This window comes from Rhinolophus sinicus, linkage group LG10, assembly GCF_036562045.2.
Source record: "Rhinolophus sinicus isolate RSC01 linkage group LG10, ASM3656204v1, whole genome shotgun sequence".
Lineage (NCBI taxonomy): Eukaryota > Metazoa > Chordata > Mammalia > Chiroptera > Rhinolophidae > Rhinolophus > Rhinolophus sinicus.
In genome coordinates, this window is record NC_133759.1 from 87,344,445 (window position 1) to 87,354,552 (window position 10,108).

General features: G+C 37.5%; 1 protein-coding gene across 4 annotated transcripts in view; it reads right to left on the reverse strand.

Moving 5' to 3' along the window:
* JAKMIP2 (janus kinase and microtubule interacting protein 2) overlaps nt 1-7,326 on the reverse strand; it is a 134,258-nt gene extending 126,932 nt beyond the window's left edge. For 3 of the 4 annotated variants that reach the window (XM_074313733.1, XM_019739110.2, XM_074313734.1), the window contains exon 1: nt 7,019-7,309. The gene's annotated coding sequence lies outside the window, so the exon portion shown is untranslated. Of the gene's footprint in view, nt 1-7,018 lie in introns of all 4 variants that reach the window. The other variant, XM_019739109.2, reaches the window with a different exon arrangement.
* Nucleotides 7,327-10,108: the final 2,782 nt, after the last annotated feature.

Below are 10,108 nucleotides of genomic sequence, written 5' to 3' on the forward strand. Positions count from 1 at the left end.
GTTACCGTTAAGAATTTGGTTTTCTTTTATTAAAATTTAAAATCCTGAGAATATCACATATATGAAATACAGTCCATTTTATTTTCACATCCAAAATAAAAGGATGAGAATCACAGTGCAAAGAACTACTAATGGGAAGCTCTTCTACAATCTTAGGCCAGAGGTGCTTCAGGGCACCCCCATTCATTCATTCATTCAACCAGTATTTACTGAATACATACGTTGTGGCAAGTTACTTGTTATTAAGTTTCATTTTCAGCCTTCACAGAACTTACAATCTAGTGAAGGGCAAGGAAAATCAAGTAAGCAAATAAATATCTCTGTAATTTCGATAAATGCTATGAAGGAAACACACAGGTTGCAGAGAGTAAAAGTGGAGATCTATATACTTAAGGAAAGCAACCTCTCCAAGGAGTCATATTTAAAGCTCAAATTTAACATATAAAAATAATCCATCCATTCATGTTTTAAGAGAAGAGTCAGATGACGGGGCTTTCATTTAAAAACTATATTCAGGTTTAAGACAGAATAGAAACAGACTCAAAGATGCAGAGAACAAACTGATGGCTGCCATATGGGAGAGTGTGGAGGTAATGGATGAAAAAGGTGAAGGGGAAAAAGAGGTACAAACTTCCAGTTATAAAATAAACAAGTCATGGGGTTGTAATATACAGCATAGGGAATATAGTCAATCATATCATAATAACTTTGCATGGTGACAGATGGTTAATAGACTTATTGTGGTGATCATTGTAAGGTATGTAAATGTAGAATTACTATTTTGTACACCTGAAACTAATACAATAATGTATATCAACAATAATTTAATAAAAAATAAAAATATAAAAACTATATACAGGTTTAAGGAATATACAGATGCCAAAAATATAGCCTAGTTTAGTCTGAGTCATGTGACAGCTAATGTACGTTGTTTAAATATGTTTTCATAAAGGATCTGAGTTGGTCACAGAGGTTAAGACTGCAGGACACCACTACCATTACTGATGAAAATGAACATGAATCTGAAAGACATTTGTTTTTTTTAAACTTCTGCTTATACATGAACCTGGTGAAATTCCTAGTGATTCAAACAGGGATTACACTGATTTGGCCTTAAACTCATTCTTTACCAGCAAACAAAAGATGACCGAGGTTAACTGAATGAATACCCATTGTGAGAAGTAGTGGCAGGCGAGGGTAACAGATCTCATATTTCCTGAAAAATAATGCTTAACTCACAGCTCCCGTAAATCAAGCAGGATCTACCTGCATCACAAAAAGTATTTAAAAGCAAAGTGTAAAGGCCCCCAAGTAGGGAAAAAACATCTTGAATCATTAAGAAAAATGCACACAGACATTAAAAATGTAGTAGAGACATATTTCATTGACATGGAAACATGGCCACTTTATATAAAGTAAAAGAATTATAAAACAACACCTAGAGTATGGTCCCACTTAGGAAATTGTATGTCTGAGTATGTTTATATTGTCATATAGAAAAAAATAACCTAGACAGAAATACTCCAAAATACTATCAGTAATTACTTCTTGATGGTAGGCTTATGGATGATGTTCTTTTTATACATTTCTGTATTATCTATTTTTTATTTCTCACAATGAAGATGTATTTTTCAAATGTTAAAAATGCCTTTAAAAATTGTATTGGTGAATGCTGATTTTAAGCAGAATGTCTGTAGTGTGACAGATCTCACTTGTACTGCAAGCTCATTAATTTTAAAGGACATTTCCCAAATGTGGAATGATAGTTCAGATGCCATGATTTGCTCTTGGGCTAGCACTGAATTACCAAATAGTAAAAGTATGTGCCCAGGGTATTAGCACAAAAAGGGAGATACCAAAAAATTATAATATTTTGGAGAAAAGTACTTGATTTTCGATATTTCAGAAAAGTGTAAAAGTATTTGACCAGGGAAAATATCAGAAAGTTGTTGAACTGATGTACAGATTTATCATTTAATATCATTTTTATTTTTAATAACACGTAGGTGGAGAGATGCTTAGGATATATTGGTAGGAGGTATGGTTAAGTTGTTTCAAGGTCAAGGACCTATAGGAATCTCAATTTGGTCCAAAACACACAAAAAAATGTATGTTGCCTCCTAAACTGGATGTCATTAAAAATAAAAACAATACTTAGCCATAAAATAAGTGCATATCAGTCCAACAGAGTTCTGAGTTTTTCCTAGATAAATGCTTCTATGCTTTTCTGAAATATGAGGAATCCCAGATTTTCTTCAAAATAATTTTGGCGTGCCATTTATTTATTTATTTTTTTGGCTGATACCCTAACCATACAGTCTATTTGACAATTCAATCTGACCAAAGAGCAAATCATGGCACCTGAAATATTCAAATAAAAGTCCAAACAAAAATGAGCCACATTTAATGCAGATTTACTATGTTTGATACTTAAAAATTCAAATTGTCAAAATAATTTGTTAAATTTTCTAATATGCCAGATGTGGGCTCATGAGATTGGAATTCAGGCCCAGTTAAATCATTTACCAAACCCAAACTGAGACAAGTCTAACCTCTCTGAGCCTGTTTGTACTTATTTAAAACAATTATGATGACATTAGCTTTACTGGCATGATAGAATTTGGGGGACTATAAGTAAAAAATAAAGAATGTAAAATGACTGAGAATTGTAAGATTATACTAATATAAATTGTAATGATTAATATAAGGTATATTGTTTTTGTTTAACTTTTTCACATGAGTACATCTTATATCCCCCAAGGAAATTCTATGTTGCTAGTATATGTAAATTGTGCTAGTCATATAAGAGCTCTACAAACAGCTGTTTTTCAATTGACTAATTCAACTCATTTGAAAACACATTTTCACTTGGTAGAATAGTTCAGATGTGCAAATGTGGATTTGTACCTGACCTCTCAGAATAATACCCAAGTATAAATCTAATTTATTTATTTCAGTAAAAACTGATTGTTGAGTTATTTATGTTGAAACTTTCACAACAAATTTGGTTTTCTTTTAAGCTCTGACCACGGAAAGAAAGCACTAATCTTTTTATGAACCTATGAGAAATGTAGAAAACAGGTTTGTCTCTCCAGATACTTTCTAAGTCACCCCGACTAAGATTTGATGCATGTACGAAAAACTGAAATATGTTCTGAGGTCATTTGAAGAAATAGGAGCATCCTATCACAAAGAGACAAATGAAGTAGAAGTGTGTTTTACTCCCATTAAAACAAGTTTTACTAAAGTTTAAATACCAGTCAAAATATTTAATATCTCAACAAGAATGACATTTTCAAGATAGTGTTTGAGGGGCAGCCTGATGGCTCAGTTAGAGCACGAGCTCTCAACAACAAGGTTGCTGGTTCAATTCCCACATGGGATGGTGGGCTGTGTTCTCCACAACTAAATTGAAGGACAATGACTTGGAACTGATGGGCCCTGGAGAAACACACCTGGAGTCCCCCAACATTCCCCAAGTGAAAAAAAAAATAGCGTTTGAGAAAAAGATAACTAATAAAACAAATTTGTTGTTAAACAGAACATTTAAACAATAATTTGGATGTATCTTTCATATGTTTGGTTTTTTTTTTTCTGACATCAATTTGATGGCTCTTGAATTATTTTGGATATAGATCCCATCAAAACCCATTTCATTTTTCAAAGTTAGCTATACAAAAGGGAATAATTTTAATATGGCTGTTAGGCGTCACATTCCATAAAGTTGCTGAGAATGGACTCTAATGAAGACACCAATGTTCAGTTCCCTGCATCTTGAAAAAAAATGACATATACATTTCTCTAAGCAGATGGCCAATTGATTTCTTTAAAAATATCCAGATTCTGTAATTTAGAAGCCCATCACAAAATGAAGTCTTACTATTATAGGTCTAGAAGTCCCCGAATTTAAACAGCGAAAGCATACTCTTAAATGGAGTGTACTCTAGAACAAACTAGAGACATTTTTGAGAAAGAATCTAGTCCATTCCCAATAACTCCGGGTCTAGGTTATATTTTTGAAAGTTTTTTTTCTTTTTTTAATTTGTTAACATTTTAGTTAGGATTTTTGCTTCTTCTTCTTTTTTTTTTTTTTTTAATTGGAGAAGGGGAACAGGACTTTATTGAGGAACAGTGTATACTTTCAGGACTTTTTTCCAAGTCAAGTTGTTGTCCTTCAATCTTAGTTGTGGATGGTGCTGTTCAGCTTCAAGTTGTTGTCCTTTCAGTCTTAGTTGTGGAGGGCACAGCTCAGCTCCAGGTCCAGTTGCCATTGCTAGTTGCAGGGGGCACAGCCCACCATCCCTTGCGGGACTCGAAGAATTGAACTGGCAACGCTGTGGTTGAGAGCCCACTGGCCCATGTGGGAATCAAACCAGTAGCCTTCAGAGTCAAGAGCATGGAGCTCTAACCGCCTGAGCCACCGGGCCGGCCCACTTTTGAAAGTTTTGATGAAAGAAGGATGCACTGCCTTATCAGGTTATTGAGCTGACAACTCAAATTTACTATCAGGAAGTTCTACACTTTGTATTTATAATCTTCATCCTAATGAAGTTGAATCTCATTGACCATATTTTAGGTCTCAAAAAATGGCCAGAATTAATGCCCTATGTAAAAACCCACAGCTCTTCTGAAGCAAATGATTGTCATCTCTCAGTTGTCTCCAATGAAATGATCCTAGGTTCCTTATCCTTTCTTAAAGAGTTCAACTTGTAGTTCTTTAAACATACTTCACTTTTCTGTGGCTCCTCAGAAAAGGCCATGTAATCATCCCAAGTTGTGAGACCAAAAACTAGACCTGTATTCCCATCAGGGTCGGACCACATAGCTGAAACTTACAATAGTCAGTTCTATGTCCATGGCCTACAGTGGTTTGCCTCTGCTCACCTTGTACCAACTTCACCACATCCCAATGAAAAGTCAACACAAAGGAAATAAAGCAAAGCCTTAAGATATGTTTTCATGAAACAGGGTCAACTACAATATGTCTTAATTTTTTAAAGCTTACTGGAGAAATATCTAAAATTTTAATTTTGGGAGGTTAAGTTATGACTGAAGAATTCAGGATGCAATGTGTTCTAAACATTTTGATATGCTATATAAGACCAGTACTTCCTTCCTTGGTCGACTTTATGTAGTTGTTATAATTAGGCAAATGGTAGCATGACTATACAGAGTTGTGAATCTATATATGACACACCATAAGCATATTAAATCCATTCTTCCCATTAAGTTGCTGAAGAGCCTTTTCATATATAAACCAAATAGGATATTTATTCTCGGAGAAATTAAACTATGAACCTGATTCAAATACATATAACATTTTTACATGAGGGGGGCTAGGCTGTATGTCAAATAAAATGAAAGGTTAAGACAAAAAACACTTATATTTTACACTGTAAAAAAATGTTTGCACTGACAATGGTATTGTTAGAGATGAGATAGATGGTTAAAACTAGTCCATATGAGGAATGCAGTATTACTAACACACTTTTACCTGCAAGGATTTTTCTGGCTTTCATTCAATGAAATCCATTATCCTGGGTGGTAACTGAGCCCTATAGCCTCCTCATCTCAGACATCTTTAGTCTCCTGAGGTGCCTTGAAGCTTTGGCATAATAAAAGGTCAAGCAGATCCCAGTAAGCATTTGAAAACTACAATAGCTCCCCATTTCGGCTACAAACCACACATTCTTGTGCTAAGCTTTGCTCTCTCATGTTTCATGTCATTGTATAAGCAGGCTAATTTGGTAATGGCTAGGGTAGGTGGGAACACCTAGATTTTTCAAAACAATCCTACTTTCCTGCTCGACCACCTAAAGAAGTAAATCCATAAGACAACCTTTGAGAGAACTCCAAAATGGTGCCAGGATACTGAAGGAATGAACAGCAAATACCAACACTATTAAATAAAATGAATGCATTTCACTGTCCAGCTCGTCTTTGCTTTCTGGGACACAAGGCAGAAACATGAAAGGATTGGGGTAGAATTTCAAGAAAACTGATTGGTTTCAACATTCATTTGGCAAGATGCTGGACACAAAATAATACCACAAGCCACCTCCCTTTCCCATCATTGTCAAGTCAGGGATCTCAAATCACCCCCCACAAACCTAATTAAAAATAAAGAAAAGAGGCAGGCTATGAATTCACATCTAGAGCTATGATACAGATTAAATGATAGGCATCTGTTCTAATTGGTCACAAGGAAACTAAGGGACAATAACAAGAATAAATCTCACATCAATCCAAATGAAGCCAATGAATAATATTACAAACCAGAAGCATAGTTTCAAAAATATGCAATTACCTCCAAGCGTGCAAGGGCATTTATGAACCCATAAAACTGATTGCAAAGAATGCTCTGCATATAAATATGTTTCATAAATGCTAGCTGACATGTGTATATATGATATGCGTATCCATAGGTATACATTTGTATATTCACAATCAAATCCATGCACTAAAAATGAAACTGTATCCGGCAAATGGTTTCTCAACAAGAGTACATTAGAATATGAAACAGAACGCTAAATTCTGGGGCCACCTTTTCTAAGCAATGAAGGAAATAACCAAAATCACCTTACAATTAGGCTGACTGAGAAGCTTATGAGCCACGGAATGTGTTTTTGAGGAAGGCCCAGCCCCATATGTGAGAGCTGCAAATGAAATAATTCCTTTCAATAACACCCATTTCTTGTTAGCTCTTTTTCCACCCCCGGATTCGGTTGCTAAGCTTGGAAGGAAAGGAACCAAGTGGATCAGCCTGCATTGTAAGCCAGCTTAAGATAAAATCAGAACACCATTTTTTTCTTTTTTCTTTTTTTTTTTTAACACAAGCAGATGCCTTCTTACTTCTCTTCTCCTGGCAACCCCCCTCTCTCTCCATCCCCATCTCTGTCTCCAAATCTCCCTCTCCTACTCCAAGGGAGTCATTGTTCAAGTGCAGGCCACAAATGTATACACAGGTCATTTAATAGCAAGATAAACCAAGAAGATAGCCGCACTGTCTCCTACTTACCATGTTGAGACCCGGAGAAGCTGTTGAAAGGAGGGAGAGATGCAAACTGAGTCCATTTTCCTTGTGACCGAGTCGGATGCAGCCTCCGAACCCAACATCAGCAGCGGCTGCTGGGATTTTTTTCCCCCTCCGTTTCTGGTTGGCGATGGTGCGAATAGGAACCACCCTTCCAGCCCTACTAGAGTATCAGCAGTCGAGGCGGTAGAAGCAGCAGCATCACCACTTGGCGGCCTCCTCCCTCTCGGAGGATGGGGTGAGCTCAGAAACAGCCAGGAACTTGCAGCAGACACCTCCTCTGGCTCCTCCTCTCCTGCCCCCTCCCCCAGAACCCCACCCCTGCTGCGGTAGAGGCTGCCTGCCCCGGCAGCTGCTGGTTGTCATGGTAATGACCAATGGTAAGCGACCTGACTAAGGGGGAGGGGAGATGGGTGAAGGAGATTCAGGGACTGGAGGCGAGTGCATTTGTGCTGCTGGCCTCTGGGATGCTCTTGGTCTCTCCTAAACTGGACTTCGGGACTTTAAAAATGCGTCAAGGGTGTATTGGCACGGGAGGAGAATGATTTAAATTTAATCGGAATCGACACTGAAACATTCAAAATAGCTTAGCCATTTGTGCATTTTCTATGGTTTTCCAATAAAATATATTACATTTGCGATTAAAAAAAAATAGCATGGAGAAAATGATGTCGTGTAATAGGAGATGATTATCTCTCCAAATATGTTTGTCTTTTATAACATCTTTTACTCAATGCCACTCAAGGTTGGTAAAAAGCAAGGTGAGTGCCTGGACTTGGCAATAAAACAAGAGTCTGTTTGATTCCCCAGCAGTACTTGACTCTCCCTTGTCCTTTTCAGGTGAGTCTTGTTCTTACTGTTTTTCTAGCTCCCCTCTGAAGAGGACCCGCAGTTATTTAGCACTCCTCTGTGGGAAAGGAAGTTAGAACAGAGGAAACAGAAATTCCTTGAGCAATCACGGTTCTCAATAGCACGAGTTGGTGAATAGTATCAAACCTTTTTAGTGTCAAACTCCTGGAGTGTTCGATTCCCTGCAGGAAATTCTGTGTCATTTTCATGGATGGTCTTTTGGAGGTCCCAAGACAGCTGGTAGTCAGGGTGGTAGATAGGAAAAAACGAAGTGAAATCAACAGTGTTGAGTTCTAGGTGAGTTCTGTTTCTAACTATAAATTATAGATGACGCTAGTATTTATCTCATGCAGTAGTTGCAAAGGTTGAATGAGAAAATGCACTAAAAGCACTTTTCATGTAGCAAGTGTATAATAAATGATACTATTAGTAGTAGTTCATTATAGCCACTTCTTAATCCAAGGAGTTAAAGGAATAGCACAATTTCAGATAAGGGAAAAAATTAAGGTGAGAAAACACTTAATATGTGATGATGATGATGATGATGATGATGATGATGGTGATGATGATGGCAAAGATAGGGAGGTCCTGAGAGATTAAAAATTCTCTAAAGTGTAACAATGGAAGAGGTTGTAAGTCTTCAAGGAGTTAGGCAAATTTCCCAAATTCACACAGCTAATAAATAGCAGAGGCAGAATTAAAAATGACTCTTCTAACACCAGCATTTTCTCTCCTAACTGTTACATTTTTCTGCCACTCCTCCACGGAATGAAGATACTCTTTGCTCTTAACCCATAGAGTTATTTATAGATTCAAGAGGGATTAATACAAGTTTCAGAGTCAGACAGCCTGGGCTTGATTTACTATAGGTATAATCTGGGACATGTTAATTAACTTCCCTGAACCTGTGCTTCTTCCCTTGTTAAATGGAAATAATCACAGAACCTCACAGAATCATTGTGAGAATTAAATAGGATGATGCATATACAGTATTGGCACATCTAGTACATAGTAGGTGTTCAATAAATGTTAGCTATGATTACTTGTTACTCATTCTTAAATAACTAATATTCAAATGTGAGAGAACTTTCTCTTGCATGGGGTTACTCTTGAAGTCAAGGTCTTATTCTATCAAAACTGATTTGAAGGTATTTAGGTGGTTGAGGAAAGGGTTGCAACTTATCCTCGGCACTCAGCATTGCAGCCCAGTGTTCCCAGGCTCCCAGCAGAGTCTGAACAATCACAGTCTTCACTCACTTCAAGTCAGTGTCGTTATCAGGTACTTTTGTCATAAACATCTTTGCTGCAAGTATTTTTGCGGCAACACTATTTGGCATTAAGGCAATTTTGTCGTAAAAGATATATTAAGTGTTTGGGGGCATTCTCCATTGACAAATCAACCTCTGTAAAAAAGAAAAAAATAACTAGTTGACAGTTTGTCCTGACAGTTTGGGGTTTTTCATTTGCTTGGTTTTTTGTTTGTTTGTTTTGACATGTTTTTCGCAGTTACTCCTATTTTTATATCATATATAAATCTTACCTGGCCCTCATAATGGTCTATACATGTGGGGACAGAGTCCCAGAGAGCAATTTCCAGGCTCTCGCCCTCACATGGAAAGGTGCTGACTCTGGTAGTAGATGGCCATCTGCTGTGACTAGTTGGCCATCAGCTGTAACCAGTTAGCCATTAGCCACTAATATAACTGCCGTGAATACACTAGGGAGTTAGTTGGTTAGCAGGGAAGCATACGGTGGATTGCAGATCGTGTTGATCCTGCTTCCTGTGTTTTGTCCAGCCACCAGCAAGATGGGAGTGCAGGAAGACGCCTCGTTGGGGACTGGCAGATGTTTGCTTTTGTGTTTTGACCAGCCACCATCGAGAATATAGTAGTATGAACCCCCTATCTATGGCTCCGTGGGTGTTCCTTTTTGGCCTCACCATGTCCTGCGTTCTTGTGCGGGGAGTGGGAGCTGAGTCCCTGCATGACAATACAGTTATGAGTAGACTGGTGCTGGTGGTCTTAAAATAGTTAGCATTTCTTCCAGATGATGATTTGCCCCAAGAATTGGTGGTTGCTTATTTTGAAACAACATTGGGAGGAGAAAGGTAAGGACGCTCTGAAGACACAGAGTTGGACCCACTTTTTCCATAGAAGAAAGATACTTGCTTAGGTATAATCCACAAAATAAAATCAGTCGTGTAGTATTGCCATGATACTACAGACA